The following is a 22,819-nucleotide window of genomic DNA, read 5'->3' on the forward strand; positions in this document are numbered from 1 at the left end:
TTTGAGCTAATTCCCCATTTATGTCTGGCATTATCTCCCAGTTTGCATCTGACTAGCCCCTTATCACTTGCCTCCTCGCTGTTCCACGACCAGCAGAAATCTCTTGTTTCAGGTTGGCCTGCTCCCTGAACACTTTCAATGCTTTGCTCCAATCGACGTTACTGAGCAATAGCAGGCGAGCAAGGGCAGGACTGGAAGCCATGGATATGGTGAAAGACGCCGAGAAGAGCTCGAGCCTGCGCAAGGGAAGTGAGTTGAGCGCAACGTCGCAGCCGCCACGAGCGTGAGGGAGCAGGCGAGAGCCCTGTCTGACTGATGGACAAATGACTTCTATTGCCTGAGGCTTTGCCTGAAAGAAAGTGCAATTGCCTGAGGCTTTGCCTGATAGAAAATGCTGGCTCTTTACATGCATTGCTGCTCAAAGGCACTCCCTGCTGACACACACATGCAAGTGTTCAAGCAAAACGGTGAAGGCACTGTCCTGTGCCTCAGCTGCAACATGTTTAGCTGTAAACTGCTCATCATATTAAGAACTCTGCCTTCAGCGAATTGCGACTTACCACACACATACTTACTTCAAAAGAATGCTCACTGCTTCAAGCCGGAGTGCAACCAACCATCTAAGGACAACTTTGCTTTGCTTTGTTTTCTACTGCACTGCTCCGCTCCCCACCTGTCAATCGAAGGGAAGCGGCAGAGGTGCCTATCTTTGCTGATTGTCTGCCGCATGCCTTTTAATGCTGCTCGTCCTGTGTACTTGCTGATGTCGCAGCTATTTTTCACAGCCTGGGCCAGCGGCGCAATGGATCACGCATCTGACTACGGATTAGAAGATTGCATGTTCGGCTCCTACCTGGCTCGAGCATTTTGGCAATCTTTGCATTCTGGCTTTGAATGCCACGTAAGCGAACATAGTTGGTCACACTCTTCAGTTACTAACCAGGCAAGTGCCTTCTTAGCGCAGTAGGCAGCGTGTCAGTCTCATAATCTGAAGGTCCTGAGTTCAATCCTCAGAGAAGGCATTAATACTTGCATAGACTTTTTTCCTTCTTTCATTTCAGCTGCATTCATGCAAAAATCAGGAAGTTTTGCTGCGATAGCACATCAAAGGATTTGATGTCCCTCAGCCTGCGGTGACCTTCAGAAGCAGATGGGCTCACACCACACCTGACACAACTCTTGTTTCTGAACAATTACCCGAGCCAAAAGAATAGTGGTGAATGCAGGTATTGATCCCGCTAACTCTCACATGCAAAGCAAGCGCTCTACCATTTGAGCTAATTCCCCATTGATGTCTGGCATTAGCTCCCAGTTTGCATCTGACTAGCCCCTTATCACTTGCCTCCTCGCTGTTCCACGACCAGCAGAAATCTCTTGCTTCAGGTTGGCCTGCTCCCTGAACACTTTCAATGCTTTGCTCCGATCGACGTTACTGAGCAATAGCAGGCGAGCAAGGGCAGGACTGGAAGCCATGGATATGGTGAAAGACGCCGAGAAGAGCTCGAGCCTGCGCAAGGGAAGCGAGTTGAGCGCAACGTCGCAGCCGCCACGAGCGTGAGGGAGCAGGCGAGAGCCCTGTCTGACTGATGGACAAATGACTTCTATTGCCTGAGGCTTTGCCTGAAAGAAAGTGCAATTGCCTGAGGCTTTGCCTGAAAGAAAGTGCAATTGCCTGAGGCTTTGCCTGATAGAAAATGCTGGCTCTTTACATGCATTGCTTCTCAAAGGCACTCCCTGCTGACACACACATGCAAGTGTTCAAGCAAAACGGTGAAGGCACTGTCCTGTGCCTCAGCTGCAACATGTTCAGCTGTAAACTGCTCATCATATTAAGAACTCTGCCTTCAGCGAATTGCGACTTACCACACACATACTTACTTCAAAAGAATGCTCACTGCTTCAAGCCGGAGTGCAACCAACCACCTAAGGACGACTTTGCTTTGCTTTGTTTTCTACTGCACTGCTCCGCTCCCCACCTGTCAATCGAAGGGAAGCGGCAGAGGTGCCTATCTTTGCTGATTGTCTGCCGCATGCCTTTTAATGCTGCTCGTCCTGTGTACTTCCTGATGTCGCAGCTATTTTTCACAGCCTGGGCCAGCGGCGCAATGGATCACGCATCTGACTACGGATTAGAAGATTGCATGTTCGGCTCCTACCTGGCTCGAGCATTTTGGCAATCTTTGCATTCTGGCTTTGAATGCCACGTAAGCGAACATAGTTGGTCACACTCTTCAGTTACTAACCAGGCAAGTGCCTTCTTAGCGCAGTAGGCAGCGTGTCAGTCTCATAATCTGAAGGTCCTGAGTTCAATCCTCAGAGAAGGCATTAATACTTGCATAGACTTTTCTCCTTCTTTCATTTCAGCTGCATTCATGCAAAAATCAGGAAGTTTTGCTGCGATAGCACATCAAAGGATTTGATGTCCCTCAGCCTGCGGTGACCTTCAGAAGCAGATGGGCTCACACCACACCTGACACAACTCTTGTTTCTGAACAATTACCCGAGCCAAAAGAATAGTGGTGAATGCAGGTATTGATCCCGCTAACTCTCACATGCAAAGCAAGCGCTCTACCATTTGAGCTAATTCCCCATTGATGTCTGGCATTAGCTCCCAGTTTGCATCTGACTAGCCCCTTATCACTTGCCTCCTCGCTGTTCCACGACCAGCAGAAATCTCTTGCTTCAGGTTGGCCTGCTCCCTGAACACTTTCAATGCTTTGCTCCAATCGACGTTACTGAGCAATAGCAGGCGAGCAAGGGCAGGACTGGAAGCCATGGATATGGTGAAAGACGCCGAGAAGAGCTCGAGCCTGCGCAAGGGAAGCGAGTTGAGCGCAACGTCGCAGCCGCCACGAGCGTGAGGGAGCAGGCGAGAGCCCTGTCTGACTGATGGACAAATGACTTCTATTGCCTGAGGCTTTGCCTGAAAGAAAGTGCAATTGCCTGAGGCTTTGCCTGATAGAAAATGCTGGCTCTTTACATGCATTGCTGCTCAAAGGCACTCCCTGCTGACACACACATGCAAGTGTTCAAGCAAAACGGTGAAGGCACTGTCCTGTGCCTCAGCTGCAACATGTTCAGCTGTAAACTGCTCATCATATTAAGAACTCTGCCTTCAGCGAATTGCGACTTACCACACACATACTTACTTCAAAAGAATGCTCACTGCTTCAAGCCGGAGTGCAACCAACCACCTAAGGACGACTTTGCTTTGTTTTCTACTGCACTGCTCCGCTCCCCACCTGTCAATCGAAGGGAAGCGGCAGAGGTGCCTATCTTTGCTGATTGTCTGCCGCATGCCTTTTAATGCTGCTCGTCCTGTGTACTTGCTGATGTCGCAGCTATTTTTCACAGCCTGGGCCAGCGGCGCAATGGATCACGCATCTGACTACGGATTAGAAGATTGCATGTTCGGCTCCTACCTGGCTCGAGCATTTTGGCAATCTTTGCATTCTGGCTTTGAATGCCACGTAAGCGAACATAGTTGGTCACACTCTTCAGTTACTAACCAGGCAAGTGCCTTCTTAGCGCAGTAGGCAGCGCGTCAGTCTCATAATCTGAAGGTCCTGAGTTCAATCCTCAGAGAAGGCATTAATACTTGCATAGACTTTTTTCCTTCTTTCATTTCAGCTGCATTCATGCAAAAATCAGGAAGTTTTGCTGCGATAGCACATCAAAGGATTTGATGTCCCTCAGCCTGCGGTGACCTTCAGAAGCAGATGGGCTCACACCACACCTGACACAACTCTTGTTTCTGAACAATTACCCGAGCCAAAAGAATAGTGGTGAATGCAGGTATTGATCCCGCTAACTCTCACATGCAAAGCAAGCGCTCTACCATTTGAGCTAATTCCCCATTGATGTCTGGCATTAGCTCCCAGTTTGCATCTGACTAGCCCCTTATCACTTGCCTCCTCGCTGTTCCACGACCAGCAGAAATCTCTTGCTTCAGGTTGGCCTGCTCCCTGAACACTTTCAATGCTTTGCTCCGATCGACGTTACTGAGCAATAGCAGGCGAGCAAGGGCAGGACTGGAAGCCATGGATATGGTGAAAGACGCCGAGAAGAGCTCGAGCCTGCGCAAGGGAAGCGAGTTGAGCGCAACGTCGCAGCCGCCACGAGCGTGAGGGAGCAGGCGAGAGCCCTGTCTGACTGATGGACAAATGACTTCTATTGCCTGAGGCTTTGCCTGAAAGAAAGTGCAATTGCCTGAGGCTTTGCCTGAAAGAAAATGCTGGCTCTTTACATGCATTGCTGCTCAAAGGCACTCCCTGCTGACACACACATGCAAGTGCTCAAGCAAAACGGTGAAGGCACTGTCCTGTGCCTCAGCTGCAACATGTTCAGCTGTAAACTGCTCATATTAAGAACTCTGCCTTCAGCGAATTGCGACTTACCACACACATACTTACTTCAAAAGAATGCTCACTGCTTCAAGCCGGAGTGCAACCAACCACCTAAGGACGACTTTGCTTTGCTTTGTTTTCTACTGCACTGCTCCGCTCCCCACCTGTCAATCGAAGGGAAGCGGCAGAGGTGCCTATCTTTGCTGATTGTCTGCCGCATGCCTTTTAATGCTGCTCGTCCTGTGTACTTGCTGATGTCGCAGCTATTTTTCACAGCCTGGGCCAGCGGCGCAATGGATAACGCATCTGACTACGGATTAGAAGATTGCATGTTCGGCTCCTACCTGGCTCGAGCATTTTGGCAATCTTTGCATTCTGGCTTTGAATGCCACGTAAGCGAACATAGTTGGTCACACTCTTCAGTTACTAACCAGGCAAGTGCCTTCTTAGCGCAGTAGGCAGCGCGTCAGTCTCATAATCTGAAGGTCCTGAGTTCAATCCTCAGAGAAGGCATTAATACTTGCATAGACTTTTCTCCTTCTTTCATTTCAGCTGCATTCATGCAAAAATCAGGAAGTTTTGTTGCGATAGCACATCAAAGGATTTGATGTTCCTCAGTCTGCGGTGACCTTCAGAAGCAGATGGGCTCACACCACACCTGACACAACTCTTGTTTCTGAACAATTACCCGAGCCAAAAGAATAGTGGTGAATGCAGGTATTGATCCCGCTAACTCTCACATGCAAAGCAAGCGCTCCACCATTTGAGCTAATTCCCCATTTATGTCTGGCATTATCTCCCAGTTTGCATCTGACTAGCCCCTTATCACTTGCCTCCTCGCTGTTCCACGACCAGCAGAAATCTCTTGTTTCAGGTTGGCCTGCTCCCTGAACACTTTCAATGCTTTGCTCCAATCGACGTTACTGAGCAATAGCAGGCGAGCAAGGGCAGGACTGGAAGCCATGGATATGGTGAAAGACGCCGAGAAGAGCTCGAGCCTGCGCAAGGGAAGCGAGTTGAGCGCAACGTCGCAGCCGCCACGAGCGTGAGGGAGCAGGCGAGAGCCCTGTCTGACTGATGGACAAATGACTTCTATTGCCTGAGGCTTTGCCTGAAAGAAAGTGCAATTGCCTGAGGCTTTGCCTGATAGAAAATGCTGGCTCTTTACATGCATTGCTGCTCAAAGGCACTCCCTGCTGACACACACATGCAAGTGTTCAAGCAAAACGGTGAAGGCACTGTCCTGTGCCTCAGCTGCAACATGTTCAGCTGTAAACTGCTCATCATATTAAGAACTCTGCCTTCAGCGAATTGCGACTTACCACACACATACTTACTTCAAAAGAATGCTCACTGCTTCAAGCCGGAGTGCAACCAACCACCTAAGGACGACTTTGCTTTGTTTTCTACTGCACTGCTCCGCTCCCCACCTGTCAATCGAAGGGAAGCGGCAGAGGTGCCTATCTTTGCTGATTGTCTGCCGCATGCCTTTTAATGCTGCTCGTCCTGTGTACTTGCTGATGTCGCAGCTATTTTTCACAGCCTGGGCCAGCGGCGCAATGGATCACGCATCTGACTACGGATTAGAAGATTGCATGTTCGGCTCCTACCTGGCTCGAGCATTTTGGCAATCTTTGCATTCTGGCTTTGAATGCCACGTAAGCGAACATAGTTGGTCACACTCTTCAGTTACTAACCAGGCAAGTGCCTTCTTAGCGCAGTAGGCAGCGCGTCAGTCTCATAATCTGAAGGTCCTGAGTTCAATCCTCAGAGAAGGCATTAATACTTGCATAGACTTTTTTCCTTCTTTCATTTCAGCTGCATTCATGCAAAAATCAGGAAGTTTTGCTGCGATAGCACATCAAAGGATTTGATGTCCCTCAGCCTGCGGTGACCTTCAGAAGCAGATGGGCTCACACCACACCTGACACAACTCTTGTTTCTGAACAATTACCCGAGCCAAAAGAATAGTGGTGAATGCAGGTATTGATCCCGCTAACTCTCACATGCAAAGCAAGCGCTCTACCATTTGAGCTAATTCCCCATTGATGTCTGGCATTAGCTCCCAGTTTGCATCTGACTAGCCCCTTATCACTTGCCTCCTCGCTGTTCCACGACCAGCAGAAATCTCTTGCTTCAGGTTGGCCTGCTCCCTGAACACTTTCAATGCTTTGCTCCGATCGACGTTACTGAGCAATAGCAGGCGAGCAAGGGCAGGACTGGAAGCCATGGATATGGTGAAAGACGCCGAGAAGAGCTCGAGCCTGCGCAAGGGAAGCGAGTTGAGCGCAACGTCGCAGCCGCCACGAGCGTGAGGGAGCAGGCGAGAGCCCTGTCTGACTGATGGACAAATGACTTCTATTGCCTGAGGCTTTGCCTGAAAGAAAGTGCAATTGCCTGAGGCTTTGCCTGAAAGAAAATGCTGGCTCTTTACATGCATTGCTGCTCAAAGGCACTCCCTGCTGACACACACATGCAAGTGCTCAAGCAAAACGGTGAAGGCACTGTCCTGTGCCTCAGCTGCAACATGTTCAGCTGTAAACTGCTCATATTAAGAACTCTGCCTTCAGCGAATTGCGACTTACCACACACATACTTACTTCAAAAGAATGCTCACTGCTTCAAGCCGGAGTGCAACCAACCACCTAAGGACGACTTTGCTTTGCTTTGTTTTCTACTGCACTGCTCCGCTCCCCACCTGTCAATCGAAGGGAAGCGGCAGAGGTGCCTATCTTTGCTGATTGTCTGCCGCATGCCTTTTAATGCTGCTCGTCCTGTGTACTTGCTGATGTCGCAGCTATTTTTCACAGCCTGGGCCAGCGGCGCAATGGATAACGCATCTGACTACGGATTAGAAGATTGCATGTTCGGCTCCTACCTGGCTCGAGCATTTTGGCAATCTTTGCATTCTGGCTTTGAATGCCACGTAAGCGAACATAGTTGGTCACACTCTTCAGTTACTAACCAGGCAAGTGCCTTCTTAGCGCAGTAGGCAGCGCGTCAGTCTCATAATCTGAAGGTCCTGAGTTCAATCCTCAGAGAAGGCATTAATACTTGCATAGACTTTTCTCCTTCTTTCATTTCAGCTGCATTCATGCAAAAATCAGGAAGTTTTGTTGCGATAGCACATCAAAGGATTTGATGTTCCTCAGTCTGCGGTGACCTTCAGAAGCAGATGGGCTCACACCACACCTGACACAACTCTTGTTTCTGAACAATTACCCGAGCCAAAAGAATAGTGGTGAATGCAGGTATTGATCCCGCTAACTCTCACATGCAAAGCAAGCGCTCCACCATTTGAGCTAATTCCCCATTTATGTCTGGCATTATCTCCCAGTTTGCATCTGACTAGCCCCTTATCACTTGCCTCCTCGCTGTTCCACGACCAGCAGAAATCTCTTGTTTCAGGTTGGCCTGCTCCCTGAACACTTTCAATGCTTTGCTCCAATCGACGTTACTGAGCAATAGCAGGCGAGCAAGGGCAGGACTGGAAGCCATGGATATGGTGAAAGACGCCGAGAAGAGCTCGAGCCTGCGCAAGGGAAGTGAGTTGAGCGCAACGTCGCAGCCGCCACGAGCGTGAGGGAGCAGGCGAGAGCCCTGTCTGACTGATGGACAAATGACTTCTATTGCCTGAGGCTTTGCCTGAAAGAAAGTGCAATTGCCTGAGGCTTTGCCTGATAGAAAATGCTGGCTCTTTACATGCATTGCTGCTCAAAGGCACTCCCTGCTGACACACACATGCAAGTGTTCAAGCAAAACGGTGAAGGCACTGTCCTGTGCCTCAGCTGCAACATGTTCAGCTGTAAACTGCTCATCATATTAAGAACTCTGCCTTCAGCGAATTGCGACTTACCACACACATACTTACTTCAAAAGAATGCTCACTGCTTCAAGCCGGAGTGCAACCAACCATCGAAGGACAAATTTGCTTTGCTTTGTTTTCTACTGCACTGCTCCGCTCCCCACCTGTCAATCGAAGGGAAGCGGCAGAGGTGCCTATCTTTGCTGATTGTCTGCCGCATGCCTTTTAATGCTGCTCGTCCTGTGTACTTGCTGATGTCGCAGCTATTTTTCACAGCCTGGGCCAGCGGCGCAATGGATCACGCATCTGACTACGGATTAGAAGATTGCATGTTCGGCTCCTACCTGGCTCGAGCATTTTGGCAATCTTTGCATTCTGGCTTTGAATGCCACGTAAGCGAACATAGTTGGTCACACTCTTCAGTTACTAACCAGGCAAGTGCCTTCTTAGCGCAGTAGGCAGCGTGTCAGTCTCATAATCTGAAGGTCCTGAGTTCAATCCTCAGAGAAGGCATTAATACTTGCATAGACTTTTTTCCTTCTTTCATTTCAGCTGCATTCATGCAAAAATCAGGAAGTTTTGCTGCGACAGCACATCAAAGGATTTGATGTCCCTCAGCCTGCGGTGACCTTCAGAAGCAGATGGGCTCACACCACACCTGACACAACTCTTGTTTCTGAACAATTACCCGAGCCAAAAGAATATTGGTGAATGCAGGTATTGATCCCGCTAACTCTCACATGCAAAGCAAGCACTCTACCAGTTGAGCTAATTCCCCATTGATGTCTGGCATTAGCTCCCAGTTTGCATCTGACTAGCCCCTTATCACTTGCCTCCTCGCTGTTCCACGACCAGCAGAAATCTCTTGCTTCAGGTTGGCCTGCTCCCTGAACACTTTCAATGCTTTGCTCCGATCGACGTTACTGAGCAATAGCAGGCGAGCAAGGGCAGGACTGGAAGCCATGGATATGGTGAAAGACGCCGAGAAGAGCTCGAGCCTGCGCAAGGGAAGCGAGTTGAGCGCAACGTCGCAGCCGCCACGAGCGTGAGGGAGCAGGCGAGAGCCCTGTCTGACTGATGGACAAATGACTTCTATTGCCTGAGGCTTTGCCTGAAAGAAAGTGCAATTGCCTGAGGCTTTGCCTGAAAGAAAGTGCAATTGCCTGAGGCTTTGCCTGAAAGAAAATGCTGGCTCTTTACATGCATTGCTTCTCAAAGGCACTCCCTGCTGACACACACATGCAAGTGTTCAAGCAAAACGGTGAAGGCACTGTCCTGTGCCTCAGCTGCAACATGTTCAGCTGTAAACTGCTCATCATATTAAGAACTCTGCCTTCAGCGAATTGCGACTTACCACACACATACTTACTTCAAAAGAATGCTCACTGCTTCAAGCCGGAGTGCAACCAACCACCTAAGGACGACTTTGCTTTGCTTTGTTTTCTACTGCACTGCTCCGCTCCCCACCTGTCAATCGAAGGGAAGGGGCAGAGGTGCCTATCTTTGCTGATTGTCTGCCGCATGCCTTTTAATGCTGCTCGTCCTGTGTACTTGCTGATGTCGCAGCTATTTTTCACAGCCTGGGCCGGCGGCGCAATGGATAACGCATCTGACTACGGATTAGAAGATTGCATGTTCGGCTCCTGCCTGGCTCGAGCATTATGGCAATCTTTGCATTCTGGCTTTGAATGCCACGTAAGCGAACATAGTTGGTCACACTCTTCAGTTACTAACCAGGCAAGTGCCTTCTTAGCGCAGTAGGCAGCGCGTCAGTCTCATTAATCTGAAGGTCCTGAGTTCAATCCTCAGAGAAGGCATTAATACTTGCATAGACTTTTCTCCTTCTTTCATTTCAGCTGCATTCATGCAAAAATCAGGAAGTTTTGCTGCGATAGCACATCAAAGGATTTGATGTCCCTCAGCCTGCGGTGACCTTCAGAAGCAGATGGGCTCACACCACACCTGACACAACTCTTGTTTCTGAACAATTACCCGAGCCAAAAGAATAGTGGTGAATGCAGGTATTGATCCCGCTAACTCTCACATACAAAGCAAGCACTCTACGATTTGAGCTAATTCCCCATTGATGTCTGGCATTAGCTCCCAGTTTGCATCTGACTAGCCCCTTATCACTTGCCTCCTCGCTGTTCCACGACCAGCAGAAATCTCTTGCTTCAGGTTGGCCTGCTCCCTGAACACTTTCAATGCTTTGCTCCGATCGACGTTACTGAGCAATAGCAGGCGAGCAAGGGCAGGACTGGAAGCCATGGATATGGTGAAAGACGCCGAGAAGAGCTCGAGCCTGCGCAAGGGAAGCGAGTTGAGCGCAACGTCGCAGCCGCCACGAGCGTGAGGGAGCAGGCGAGAGCCCTGTCTGACTGATGGACAAATGACTTCTATTGCCTGAGGCTTTGCCTGAAAGAAAGTGCAATTGCCTGAGGCTTTGCCTGAAAGAAAGTGCAATTGCCTGAGGCTTTGCCTGAAAGAAAATGCTGGCTCTTTACATGCATTGCTTCTCAAAGGCACTCCCTGCTGACACACACATGCAAGTGTTCAAGCAAAACGGTGAAGGCACTGTCCTGTGCCTCAGCTGCAACATGTTCAGCTGTAAACTGCTCATCATATTAAGAACTCTGCCTTCAGCGAATTGCGACTTACCACACACATACTTACTTCAAAAGAATGCTCACTGCTTCAAGCCGGAGTGCAACCAACCACCTAAGGACGACTTTGCTTTGCTTTGTTTTCTACTGCACTGCTCCGCTCCCCACCTGTCAATCGAAGGGAAGCGGCAGAGGTGCCTATCTTTGCTGATTGTCTGCCGCATGCCTTTTAATGCTGCTCGTCCTGTGTACTTGCTGATGTCGCAGCTATTTTTCACAGCCTGGGCCAGCGGCGCAATGGATCACGCATCTGACTACGGATTAGAAGATTGCATGTTCGGCTCCTACCTGGCTCGAGCATTTTGGCAATCTTTGCATTCTGGCTTTGAATGCCACGTAAGCGAACATAGTTGGTCACACTCTTCAGTTACTAACCAGGCAAGTGCCTTCTTAGCGCAGTAGGCAGCGTGTCAGTCTCATAATCTGAAGGTCCTGAGTTCAATCCTCAGAGAAGGCATTAATACTTGCATAGACTTTTCTCCTTCTTTCATTTCAGCTGCATTCATGCAAAAATCAGGAAGTTTTGCTGCGATAGCACATCAAAGGATTTGATGTCCCTCAGCCTGCGGTGACCTTCAGAAGCAGATGGGCTCACACCACACCTGACACAACTCTTGTTTCTGAACAATTACCCGAGCCAAAAGAATAGTGGTGAATGCAGGTATTGATCCCGCTAACTCTCACATGCAAAGCAAGCGCTCTACCATTTGAGCTAATTCCCCATTGATGTCTGGCATTAGCTCCCAGTTTGCATCTGACTAGCCCCTTATCACTTGCCTCCTCGCTGTTCCACGACCAGCAGAAATCTCTTGCTTCAGGTTGGCCTGCTCCCTGAACACTTTCAATGCTTTGCTCCAATCGACGTTACTGAGCAATAGCAGGCGAGCAAGGGCAGGACTGGAAGCCATGGATATGGTGAAAGACGCCGAGAAGAGCTCGAGCCTGCGCAAGGGAAGCGAGTTGAGCGCAACGTCGCAGCCGCCACGAGCGTGAGGGAGCAGGCGAGAGCCCTGTCTGACTGATGGACAAATGACTTCTATTGCCTGAGGCTTTGCCTGAAAGAAAGTGCAATTGCCTGAGGCTTTGCCTGAAAGAAAGTGCAATTGCCTGAGGCTTTGCCTGAAAGAAAATGCTGGCTCTTTACATGCATTGCTTCTCAAAGGCACTCCCTGCTGACACACACATGCAAGTGTTCAAGCAAAACGGTGAAGGCACTGTCCTGTGCCTCAGCTGCAACATGTTCAGCTGTAAACTGCTCATCATATTAAGAACTCTGCCTTCAGCGAATTGCGACTTACCACACACATACTTACTTCAAAAGAATGCTCACTGCTTCAAGCCGGAGTGCAACCAACCACCTAAGGACGACTTTGCTTTGCTTTGTTTTCTACTGCACTGCTCCGCTCCCCACCTGTCAATCGAAGGGAAGCGGCAGAGGTGCCTATCTTTGCTGATTGTCTGCCGCATGCCTTTTAATGCTGCTCGTCCTGTGTACTTGCTGATGTCGCAGCTATTTTTCACAGCCTGGGCCAGCGGCGCAATGGATCACGCATCTGACTACGGATTAGAAGATTGCATGTTCGGCTCCTACCTGGCTCGAGCATTTTGGCAATCTTTGCATTCTGGCTTTGAATGCCACGTAAGCGAACATAGTTGGTCACACTCTTCAGTTACTAACCAGGCAAGTGCCTTCTTAGCGCAGTAGGCAGCGTGTCAGTCTCATAATCTGAAGGTCCTGAGTTCAATCCTCAGAGAAGGCATTAATACTTGCATAGACTTTTCTCCTTCTTTCATTTCAGCTGCATTCATGCAAAAATCAGGAAGTTTTGCTGCGAGAGCACATCAAAGGATTTGATGTCCCTCAGCCTGCGGTGACCTTCAGAAGCAGATGGGCTCACACCACACCTGACACAACTCTTGTTTCTGAACAATTACCCGAGCCAAAAGAATATTGGTGAATGCAGGTATTGATCCCGCTAACTCTCACATGCAAAGCAAGCGATCTACCAGTTGAGCTAATTCCCCATTGATGTCTGGCATTAGCTCCCAGTTTGCATCTGACTAGCCCCTTATCACTTGCCTCCTCGCTGTTCCACGACCAGCAGAAATCTCTTGCTTCAGGTTGGCCTGCTCCCTGAACACTTTCAATGCTTTGCTCCGATCGACGTTACTGAGCAATAGCAGGCGAGCAAGGGCAGGACTGGAAGCCATGGATATGGTGAAAGACGCCGAGAAGAGCTCGAGCCTGCGCAAGGGAAGCGAGTTGAGCGCAACGTCGCAGCCGCCACGAGCGTGAGGGAGCAGGCGAGAGCCCTGTCTGACTGATGGACAAATGACTTCTATTGCCTGAGGCTTTGCCTGAAAGAAAGTGCAATTGCCTGAGGCTTTGCCTGAAAGAAAGTGCAATTGCCTGAGGCTTTGCCTGAAAGAAAATGCTGGCTCTTTACATGCATTGCTTCTCAAAGGCACTCCCTGCTGACACACACATGCAAGTGTTCAAGCAAAACGGTGAAGGCACTGTCCTGTGCCTCAGCTGCAACATGTTCAGCTGTAAACTGCTCATCATATTAAGAACTCTGCCTTCAGCGAATTGCGACTTACCACACACATACTTACTTCAAAAGAATGCTCACTGCTTCAAGCCGGAGTGCAACCAACCACCTAAGGACGACTTTGCTTTGCTTTGTTTTCTACTGCACTGCTCCGCTCCCCACCTGTCAATCGAAGGGAAGCGGCAGAGGTGCCTATCTTTGCTGATTGTCTGCCGCATGCCTTTTAATGCTGCTCGTCCTGTGTACTTGCTGATGTCGCAGCTATTTTTCACAGCCTGGGCCGGCGGCGCAATGGATAACGCATCTGACTACGGATTAGAAGATTGCATGTTCGGCTCCTGCCTGGCTGGAGCATTTTTGCAATCTTTGCATACTGGCTTTGGATGCCACGTATGCGAACATAGTTGGTCACATTCACCAGTCAGTAAGCTGGCAAGTGTCTTCTTAGCGCAGTAGGCAGCGTGTCAGTCTAATAATCTGAAGGTCCTGAGTTCAATCCTCAGAGAAGGCATTAATACTTGCATAGACTTTTTTCCTTCTTTCATTTCAGCTGCATTCATGCAAAAATCAGGAAGTTTTGCTGCGACAGCACATCAAAGGATTTGATGTCCCTCAGCCTGCGGTGACCTTCAGAAGCAGATGGGCTCACACCACACCTGACACAACTCTTGTTTCTGAACAATTACCCGAGCCAAAAGAATATTGGTGAATGCAGGTATTGATCCCGCTAACTCTCACATGCAAAGCAAGCGCTCAACCAGTTGAGCTAATTCCCCATTGATGTCTGGCATTAGCTCCCAGTTTGCATCTGACTAGCCCCTTATCACTTGCCTCCTCGCTGTTCCACGACCAGCAGAAATCTCTTGCTTCAGGTTGGCCTGCTCCCTGAACACTTTCAATGCTTTGCTCCGATCGACGTTACTGAGCAATAGCAGGCGAGCAAGGGCAGGACTGGAAGCCATGGATATGGTGAAAGACGCCGAGAAGAGCTCGAGCCTGCGCAAGGGAAGCGAGTTGAGCGCAACGTCGCAGCCGCCACGAGCGTGAGGGAGCAGGCGAGAGCCCTGTCTGACTGATGGACAAATGACTTCTATTGCCTGAGGCTTTGCCTGAAAGAAAGTGCAATTGCCTGAGGCTTTGCCTGAAAGAAAGTGCAATTGCCTGAGGCTTTGCCTGAAAGAAAATGCTGGCTCTTTACATGCATTGCTTCTCAAAGGCACTCCCTGCTGACACACACATGCAAGTGTTCAAGCAAAACGGTGAAGGCACTGTCCTGTGCCTCAGCTGCAACATGTTCAGCTGTAAACTGCTCATCATATTAAGAACTCTGCCTTCAGCGAATTGCCACTTACCACACACATACTTACTTCAAAAGAATGCTCACTGCTTCAAGCCGGAGTGCAACCAACCACCTAAGGACGACTTTGCTTTGCTTTGTTTTCTACTGCACTGCTCCGCTCCCCACCTGTCAATCGAAGGGAAGGGGCAGAGGTGCCTATCTTTGCTGATTGTCTGCCGCATGCCTTTTAATGCTGCTCGTCCTGTGTACTTGCTGATGTCGCAGCTATTTTTCACAGCCTGGGCCGGCGGCGCAATGGATAACGCATCTGACTACGGATTAGAAGATTGCATGTTCGGCTCCTGCCTGGCTCGAGCATTATGGCAATCTTTGCATTCTGGCTTTGAATGCCACGTAAGCGAACATAGTTGGTCACACTCTTCAGTTACTAACCAGGCAAGTGCCTTCTTAGCGCAGTAGGCAGCGCGTCAGTCTCATTAATCTGAAGGTCCTGAGTTCAATCCTCAGAGAAGGCATTAATACTTGCATAGACTTTTCTCCTTCTTTCATTTCAGCTGCATTCATGCAAAAATCAGGAAGTTTTGCTGCGATAGCACATCAAAGGATTTGATGTCCCTCAGCCTGCGGTGACCTTCAGAAGCAGATGGGCTCACACCACACCTGACACAACTCTTGTTTCTGAACAATTACCCGAGCCAAAAGAATAGTGGTGAATGCAGGTATTGATCCCGCTAACTCTCACATACAAAGCAAGCACTCTACGATTTGAGCTAATTCCCCATTGATGTCTGGCATTAGCTCCCAGTTTGCATCTGACTAGCCCCTTATCACTTGCCTCCTCGCTGTTCCACGACCAGCAGAAATCTCTTGCTTCAGGTTGGCCTGCTCCCTGAACACTTTCAATGCTTTGCTCCGATCGACGTTACTGAGCAATAGCAGGCGAGCAAGGGCAGGACTGGAAGCCATGGATATGGTGAAAGACGCCGAGAAGAGCTCGAGCCTGCGCAAGGGAAGCGAGTTGAGCGCAACGTCGCAGCCGCCACGAGCGTGAGGGAGCAGGCGAGAGCCCTGTCTGACTGATGGACAAATGACTTCTATTGCCTGAGGCTTTGCCTGAAAGAAAGTGCAATTGCCTGAGGCTTTGCCTGAAAGAAAGTGCAATTGCCTGAGGCTTTGCCTGAAAGAAAATGCTGGCTCTTTACATGCATTGCTTCTCAAAGGCACTCCCTGCTGACACACACATGCAAGTGTTCAAGCAAAACGGTGAAGGCACTGTCCTGTGCCTCAGCTGCAACATGTTCAGCTGTAAACTGCTCATCATATTAAGAACTCTGCCTTCAGCGAATTGCGACTTACCACACACATACTTACTTCAAAAGAATGCTCACTGCTTCAAGCCGGAGTGCAACCAACCACCTAAGGACGACTTTGCTTTGCTTTGTTTTCTACTGCACTGCTCCGCTCCCCACCTGTCAATCGAAGGGAAGCGGCAGAGGTGCCTATCTTTGCTGATTGTCTGCCGCATGCCTTTTAATGCTGCTCGTCCTGTGTACTTGCTGATGTCGCAGCTATTTTTCACAGCCTGGGCCGGCGGCGCAATGGATAACGCATCTGACTACGGATTAGAAGATTGCATGTTCGGCTCCTGCCTGGCTGGAGCATTTTTGCAATCTTTGCATACTGGCTTTGGATGCCACGTATGCGAACATAGTTGGTCACATTCACCAGTCAGTAAGCTGGCAAGTGTCTTCTTAGCGCAGTAGGCAGCGTGTCAGTCTAATAATCTGAAGGTCCTGAGTTCAATCCTCAGAGAAGGCATTAATACTTGCATAGACTTTTTTCCTTCTTTCATTTCAGCTGCATTCATGCAAAAATCAGGAAGTTTTGCTGCGACAGCACATCAAAGGATTTGATGTCCCTCAGCCTGCGGTGACCTTCAGAAGCAGATGGGCTCACACCACACCTGACACAACTCTTGTTTCTGAACAATTACCCGAGCCAAAAGAATATTGGTGAATGCAGGTATTGATCCCGCTAACTCTCACATGCAAAGCAAGCGCTCTACCAGTTGAGCTAATTCCCCATTGATGTCTGGCATTAGCTCCCAGTTTGCATCTGACTAGCCCCTTATCACTTGCCTCCTCGCTGTTCCACGACCAGCAGAAATCTCTTGCTTCAGGTTGGCCTGCTCCCTGAACACTTTCAATGCTTTGCTCCGATCGACGTTACTGAGCAATAGCAGGCGAGCAAGGGCAGGACTGGAAGCCATGGATATGGTGAAAGACGCCGAGAAGAGCTCGAGCCTGCGCAAGGGAAGCGAGTTGAGCGCAACGTCGCAGCCGCCACGAGCGTGAGGGAGCAGGCGAGAGCCCTGTCTGACTGATGGACAAATGACTTCTATTGCCTGAGGCTTTGCCTGAAAGAAAGTGCAATTGCCTGAGGCTTTGCCTGAAAGAAAGTGCAATTGCCTGAGGCTTTGCCTGAAAGAAAATGCTGGCTCTTTACATGCATTGCTTCTCAAAGGCACTCCCTGCTGACACACACATGCAAGTGTTCAAGCAAAACGGTGAAGGCACTGTCCTGTGCCTCAGCTGCAACATGTTCAGCTGTAAACTGCTCATCATATTAAGAACTCTGCCTTCAGCGAATTGCCACTTACCACACACATACTTACTTCAAAAGAATGCTCACTGCTTCAAGCCGGAGTGCAACCAACCACCTAAGGACGACTTTGCTTTGCTTTGTTTTCTACTGCACTGCTCCGCTCCCCACCTGTCAATCGAAGGGAAGGGGCAGAGGTGCCTATCTTTGCTGATTGTCTGCCGCATGCCTTTTAATGCTGCTCGTCCTGTGTACTTGCTGATGTCGCAGCTATTTTTCACAGCCTGGGCCGGCGGCGCAATGGATAACGCATCTGACTACGGATTAGAAGATTGCATGTTCGGCTCCTGCCTGGCTCGAGCATTATGGCAATCTTTGCATTCTGGCTTTGAATGCCACGTAAGCGAACATAGTTGGTCACACTCTTCAGTTACTAACCAGGCAAGTGCCTTCTTAGCGCAGTAGGCAGCGCGTCAGTCTCATTAATCTGAAGGTCCTGAGTTCAATCCTCAGAGAAGGCATTAATACTTGCATAGACTTTTCTCCTTCTTTCATTTCAGCTGCATTCATGCAAAAATCAGGAAGTTTTGCTGCGATAGCACATCAAAGGATTTGATGTCCCTCAGCCTGCGGTGACCTTCAGAAGCAGATGGGCTCACACCACACCTGACACAACTCTTGTTTCTGAACAATTACCCGAGCCAAAAGAATAGTGGTGAATGCAGGTATTGATCCCGCTAACTCTCACATACAAAGCAAGCACTCTACGATTTGAGCTAATTCCCCATTGATGGCTGGCATTAGCTCCCAGTTTGCATCTGACTAGCCCCTTATCACTTGCCTCCTCGCTGTTCCACGACCAGCAGAAATCTCTTGCTTCAGGTTGGCCTGCTCCCTGAACACTTTCAATGCTTTGCTCCGATCGACGTTACTGAGCAATAGCAGGCGAGCAAGGGCAGGACTGGAAGCCATGGATATGGTGAAAGACGCCGAGAAGAGCTCGAGCCTGCGCAAGGGAAGCGAGTTGAGCGCAACGTCGCAGCCGCCACGAGCGTGAGGGAGCAGGCGAGAGCCCTGTCTGACTGATGGACAAATGACTTCTATTGCCTGAGGCTTTGCCTGAAAGAAAGTGCAATTGCCTGAGGCTTTGCCTGAAAGAAAGTGCAATTGCCTGAGGCTTTGCCTGAAAGAAAATGCTGGCTCTTTACATGCATTGCTTCTCAAAGGCACTCCCTGCTGACACACACATGCAAGTGTTCAAGCAAAACGGTGAAGGCACTGTCCTGTGCCTCAGCTGCAACATGTTCAGCTGTAAACTGCTCATCATATTAAGAACTCTGCCTTCAGCGAATTGCGACTTACCACACACATACTTACTTCAAAAGAATGCTCACTGCTTCAAGCCGGAGTGCAACCAACCACCTAAGGACGACTTTGCTTTGCTTTGTTTTCTACTGCACTGCTCCGCTCCCCACCTGTCAATCGAAGGGAAGCGGCAGAGGTGCCTATCTTTGCTGATTGTCTGCCGCATGCCTTTTAATGCTGCTCGTCCTGTGTACTTGCTGATGTCGCAGCTATTTTTCACAGCCTGGGCCGGCGGCGCAATGGATAACGCATCTGACTACGGATTAGAAGATTGCATGTTCGGCTCCTGCCTGGCTGGAGCATTTTTGCAATCTTTGCATACTGGCTTTGGATGCCACGTATGCGAACATAGTTGGTCACATTCACCAGTCAGTAAGCTGGCAAGTGTCTTCTTAGCGCAGTAGGCAGCGTGTCAGTCTAATAATCTGAAGGTCCTGAGTTCAATCCTCAGAGAAGGCATTAATACTTGCATAGACTTTTTTCCTTCTTTCATTTCAGCTGCATTCATGCAAAAATCAGGAAGTTTTGCTGCGACAGCACATCAAAGGATTTGATGTCCCTCAGCCTGCGGTGACCTTCAGAAGCAGATGGGCTCACACCACACCTGACACAACTCTTGTTTCTGAACAATTACCCGAGCCAAAAGAATATTGGTGAATGCAGGTATTGATCCCGCTAACTCTCACATGCAAAGCAAGCGCTCTACCAGTTGAGCTAATTCCCCATTGATGTCTGGCATTAGCTCCCAGTTTGCATCTGACTAGCCCCTTATCACTTGCCTCCTCGCTGTTCCACGACCAGCAGAAATCTCTTGCTTCAGGTTGGCCTGCTCCCTGAACACTTTCAATGCTTTGCTCCGATCGACGTTACTGAGCAATAGCAGGCGAGCAAGGGCAGGACTGGAAGCCATGGATATGGTGAAAGACGCCGAGAAGAGCTCGAGCCTGCGCAAGGGAAGCGAGTTGAGCGCAACGTCGCAGCCGCCACGAGCGTGAGGGAGCAGGCGAGAGCCCTGTCTGACTGATGGACAAATGACTTCTATTGCCTGAGGCTTTGCCTGAAAGAAAGTGCAATTGCCTGAGGCTTTGCCTGATAGAAAATGCTGGCTCTTTACATGCATTGCTGCTCAAAGGCACTCCCTGCTGACACACACATGCAAGTGTTCAAGCAAAACGGTGAAGGCACTGTCCTGTGCCTCAGCTGCAACATGTTCAGCTGTAAACTGCTCATCATATTAAGAACTCTGCCTTCAGCGAATTGCGACTTACCACACACATACTTACTTCAAAAGAATGCTCACTGCTTCAAGCCGGAGTGCAACCAACCACCTAAGGACGACTTTGCTTTGCTTTGTTTTCTACTGCACTGCTCCGCTCCCCACCTGTCAATCGAAGGGAAGCGGCAGAGGTGCCTATCTTTGCTGATTGTCTGCCGCATGCCTTTTAATGCTGCTCGTCCTGTGTACTTGCTGATGTCGCAGCTATTTTTCACAGCCTGGGCCAGCGGCGCAATGGATCACGCATCTGACTACGGATTAGAAGATTGCATGTTCGGCTCCTACCTGGCTCGAGCATTTTGGCAATCTTTGCATTCTGGCTTTGAATGCCACGTAAGCGAACATAGTTGGTCACACTCTTCAGTTACTAACCAGGCAAGTGCCTTCTTAGCGCAGTAGGCAGCGCGTCAGTCTCATAATCTGAAGGTCCTGAGTTCAATCCTCAGAGAAGGCATTAATACTTGCATAGACTTTTCTCCTTCTTTCATTTCAGCTGCATTCATGCAAAAATCAGGAAGTTTTGCTGCGATAGCACATCAAAGGATTTGATGTCCCTCAGCCTGCGGTGACCTTCAGAAGCAGATGGGCTCACACCACACCTGACACAACTCTTGTTTCTGAACAATTACCCGAGCCAAAAGAATAGTGGTGAATGCAGGTATTGATCCCGCTAACTCTCACATACAAAGCAAGCACTCTACCATTTGAGCTAATTCCCCATTGATGGCTGGCATTAGCTCCCAGTTTGCATCTGACTAGCCCCTTATCACTTGCCTCCTCGCTGTTCCACGACCAGCAGAAATCTCTTGTTTCAGGTTGGCCTGCTCCCTGAACACTTTCAATGCTTTGCTCCAATCGACGTTACTGAGCAATAGCAGGCGAGCAAGGGCAGGACTGGAAGCCATGGATATGGTGAAAGACGCCGAGAAGAGCTCGAGCCTGCGCAAGGGAAGCGAGTTGAGCGCAACGTCGCAGCCGCCACGAGCGTGAGGGAGCAGGCGAGAGCCCTGTCTGACTGATGGACAAATGACTTCTATTGCCTGAGGCTTTGCCTGAAAGAAAGTGCAATTGCCTGAGGCTTTGCCTGAAAGAAAGTGCAATTGCCTGAGGCTTTGCCTGAAAGAAAATGCTGGCTCTTTACATGCATTGCTTCTCAAAGGCACTCCCTGCTGACACACACATGCAAGTGTTCAAGCAAAACGGTGAAGGCACTGTCCTGTGCCTCAGCTGCAACATGTTCAGCTGTAAACTGCTCATCATATTAAGAACTCTGCCTTCAGCGAATTGCGACTTACCACACACATACTGACTTCAAAAGAATGCTCACTGCTTCAAGCCGGAGTGCAACCAACCACCTAAGGACGACTTTGCTTTGCTTTGTTTTCTACTGCACTGCTCCGCTCCCCACCTGTCAATCGAAGGGAAGCGGCAGAGGTGCCTATCTTTGCTGATTGTCTGCCGCATGCCTTTTAATGCTGCTCGTCCTGTGTACTTGTTGATGTCGCAGCTATTTTTCACAGCCTGGGCCAGCGGCGCAATGGATCACGCATCTGACTACGGATTAGAAGATTGCATGTTCGGCTCCTACCTGGCTCGAGCATTTTGGCAATCTTTGCATTCTGGCTTTGAATGCCACGTAAGCGAACATAGTTGGTCACACTCTTCAGTTACTAACCAGGCAAGTGCCTTCTTAGCGCAGTAGGCAGCGCGTCAGTCTAATAATCTGAAGGTCCTGAGTTCAATCCTCAGAGAAGGCATTAATACTTGCATAGACTTTTTTCCTTCTTTCATTTCAGCTGCATTCATGCAAAAATCAGGAAGTTTTGCTGCGATAGCACATCAAAGGATTTGATGTCCCTCAGCCTGCGGTGACCTTCAGAAGCAGATGGGCTCACACCACACCTGACACAACTCTTGTTTCTGAACAATTACCCGAGCCAAAAGAATATTGGTGAATGCAGGTATTGATCCCGCTAACTCTCACATGCAAAGCAAGCGCTCTACCAGTTGAGCTAATTCCCCATTGATGTCTGGCATTAGCTCCCAGTTTGCATCTGACTAGCCCCTTATCACTTGCCTCCTCGCTGTTCCACGACCAGCAGAAATCTCTTGCTTCAGGTTGGCCTGCTCCCTGAACACTTTCAATGCTTTGCTCCAATCGACGTTACTGAGTAATAGCAGGCGAGCAAGGGCAGGACTGGAAGCCACGGATATGGTGAAAGACGCCGAGAAGAGCTCGAGCCTGCGCAAGGGAAGCGAGTTGAGCGCAACGTCGCAGCCGCCACGAGCGTGAGGGAGCAGGCGAGAGCCCTGTCTGACTGATGGACAAATGACTTCTATTGCCTGAGGCTTTGCCTGAAAGAAAGTGCAATTGCCTGAGGCTTTGCCTGAAAGAAAGTGCAATTGCCTAAGGCTTTGCCTGAAAGAAAATGCTGGCTCTTTACATGCATTGCTTCTCAAAGGCACTCCCTGCTGACACACACATGCAAGTGTTCAAGCAAAACGGTGAAGGCACTGTCCTGTGCCTCAGCTGCAACATGTTCAGCTGTAAACTGCTCATCATATTAAGAACTCTGCCTTCAGCGAATTGCGACTTACCACACACATACTTACTTCAAAAGAATGCTCACTGCTTCAAGCCGGAGTGCAACCAACCACCTAAGGACGACTTTGCTTTGCTTTGTTTTCTACTGCACTGCTCCGCTCCCCACCTGTCAATCGAAGGGAAGCTGATTGTCTGCCGCATGCCTTTTAATGCTGCTCGTCCTGTGTACTTGCTGATGTCGCAGCTATTTTTCACAGCCTGGGCCAGCGGCGCAATGGATCACGCATCTGACTACGGATTAGAAGATTGCATGTTCGGCTCCTACCTGGCTCGAGCATTTTGGCAATCTTTGCATTCTGGCTTTGA

At 49.5% G+C, this 22,819-nt stretch overlaps 14 non-coding genes across 14 annotated transcripts; all 14 read left to right on the top strand.

Moving 5' to 3' along the window:
* The first annotated feature begins 949 nt into the window (after positions 1–949).
* On the top strand, positions 950–1,022 carry trnam-cau (transfer RNA methionine (anticodon CAU)). Its single transcript has one exon. It is a non-coding gene; the product is annotated as a tRNA-Met (tRNA).
* Positions 1,023–2,252: 1,230 nt separating this feature from the next.
* trnam-cau (transfer RNA methionine (anticodon CAU)) lies at positions 2,253–2,325 on the top strand. The gene has a single exon. It is a non-coding gene; the product is annotated as a tRNA-Met (tRNA).
* A 1,193-nt stretch (positions 2,326–3,518) lies between these two features.
* On the top strand, positions 3,519–3,591 carry trnam-cau (transfer RNA methionine (anticodon CAU)). Its single transcript has one exon. It is a non-coding gene; the product is annotated as a tRNA-Met (tRNA).
* A 1,195-nt stretch (positions 3,592–4,786) lies between these two features.
* Positions 4,787–4,859, top strand: trnam-cau (transfer RNA methionine (anticodon CAU)). The gene has a single exon. It is a non-coding gene; the product is annotated as a tRNA-Met (tRNA).
* Positions 4,860–6,052: 1,193 nt separating this feature from the next.
* On the top strand, positions 6,053–6,125 carry trnam-cau (transfer RNA methionine (anticodon CAU)). Its single transcript has one exon. It is a non-coding gene; the product is annotated as a tRNA-Met (tRNA).
* Positions 6,126–7,320: 1,195 nt separating this feature from the next.
* trnam-cau (transfer RNA methionine (anticodon CAU)) lies at positions 7,321–7,393 on the top strand. The gene has a single exon. It is a non-coding gene; the product is annotated as a tRNA-Met (tRNA).
* Positions 7,394–8,591: 1,198 nt separating this feature from the next.
* Positions 8,592–8,664, top strand: trnam-cau (transfer RNA methionine (anticodon CAU)). Its single transcript has one exon. It is a non-coding gene; the product is annotated as a tRNA-Met (tRNA).
* A 2,534-nt stretch (positions 8,665–11,198) lies between these two features.
* On the top strand, positions 11,199–11,271 carry trnam-cau (transfer RNA methionine (anticodon CAU)). Its single transcript has one exon. It is a non-coding gene; the product is annotated as a tRNA-Met (tRNA).
* Positions 11,272–12,501: 1,230 nt separating this feature from the next.
* trnam-cau (transfer RNA methionine (anticodon CAU)) lies at positions 12,502–12,574 on the top strand. Its single transcript has one exon. It is a non-coding gene; the product is annotated as a tRNA-Met (tRNA).
* A 1,230-nt stretch (positions 12,575–13,804) lies between these two features.
* trnai-aau (transfer RNA isoleucine (anticodon AAU)) lies at positions 13,805–13,877 on the top strand. The gene has a single exon. It is a non-coding gene; the product is annotated as a tRNA-Ile (tRNA).
* A 2,534-nt stretch (positions 13,878–16,411) lies between these two features.
* trnai-aau (transfer RNA isoleucine (anticodon AAU)) lies at positions 16,412–16,484 on the top strand. Its single transcript has one exon. It is a non-coding gene; the product is annotated as a tRNA-Ile (tRNA).
* Positions 16,485–19,018: 2,534 nt separating this feature from the next.
* Positions 19,019–19,091, top strand: trnai-aau (transfer RNA isoleucine (anticodon AAU)). Its single transcript has one exon. It is a non-coding gene; the product is annotated as a tRNA-Ile (tRNA).
* Positions 19,092–20,289: 1,198 nt separating this feature from the next.
* Positions 20,290–20,362, top strand: trnam-cau (transfer RNA methionine (anticodon CAU)). Its single transcript has one exon. It is a non-coding gene; the product is annotated as a tRNA-Met (tRNA).
* A 1,230-nt stretch (positions 20,363–21,592) lies between these two features.
* On the top strand, positions 21,593–21,665 carry trnai-aau (transfer RNA isoleucine (anticodon AAU)). The gene has a single exon. It is a non-coding gene; the product is annotated as a tRNA-Ile (tRNA).
* Positions 21,666–22,819: the final 1,154 nt, after the last annotated feature.

The sequence above is a fragment of the Pristiophorus japonicus genome, unplaced genomic scaffold (genome assembly GCF_044704955.1).
Source record: "Pristiophorus japonicus isolate sPriJap1 unplaced genomic scaffold, sPriJap1.hap1 HAP1_SCAFFOLD_207, whole genome shotgun sequence".
NCBI lineage: Eukaryota > Metazoa > Chordata > Chondrichthyes > Pristiophoridae > Pristiophorus > Pristiophorus japonicus.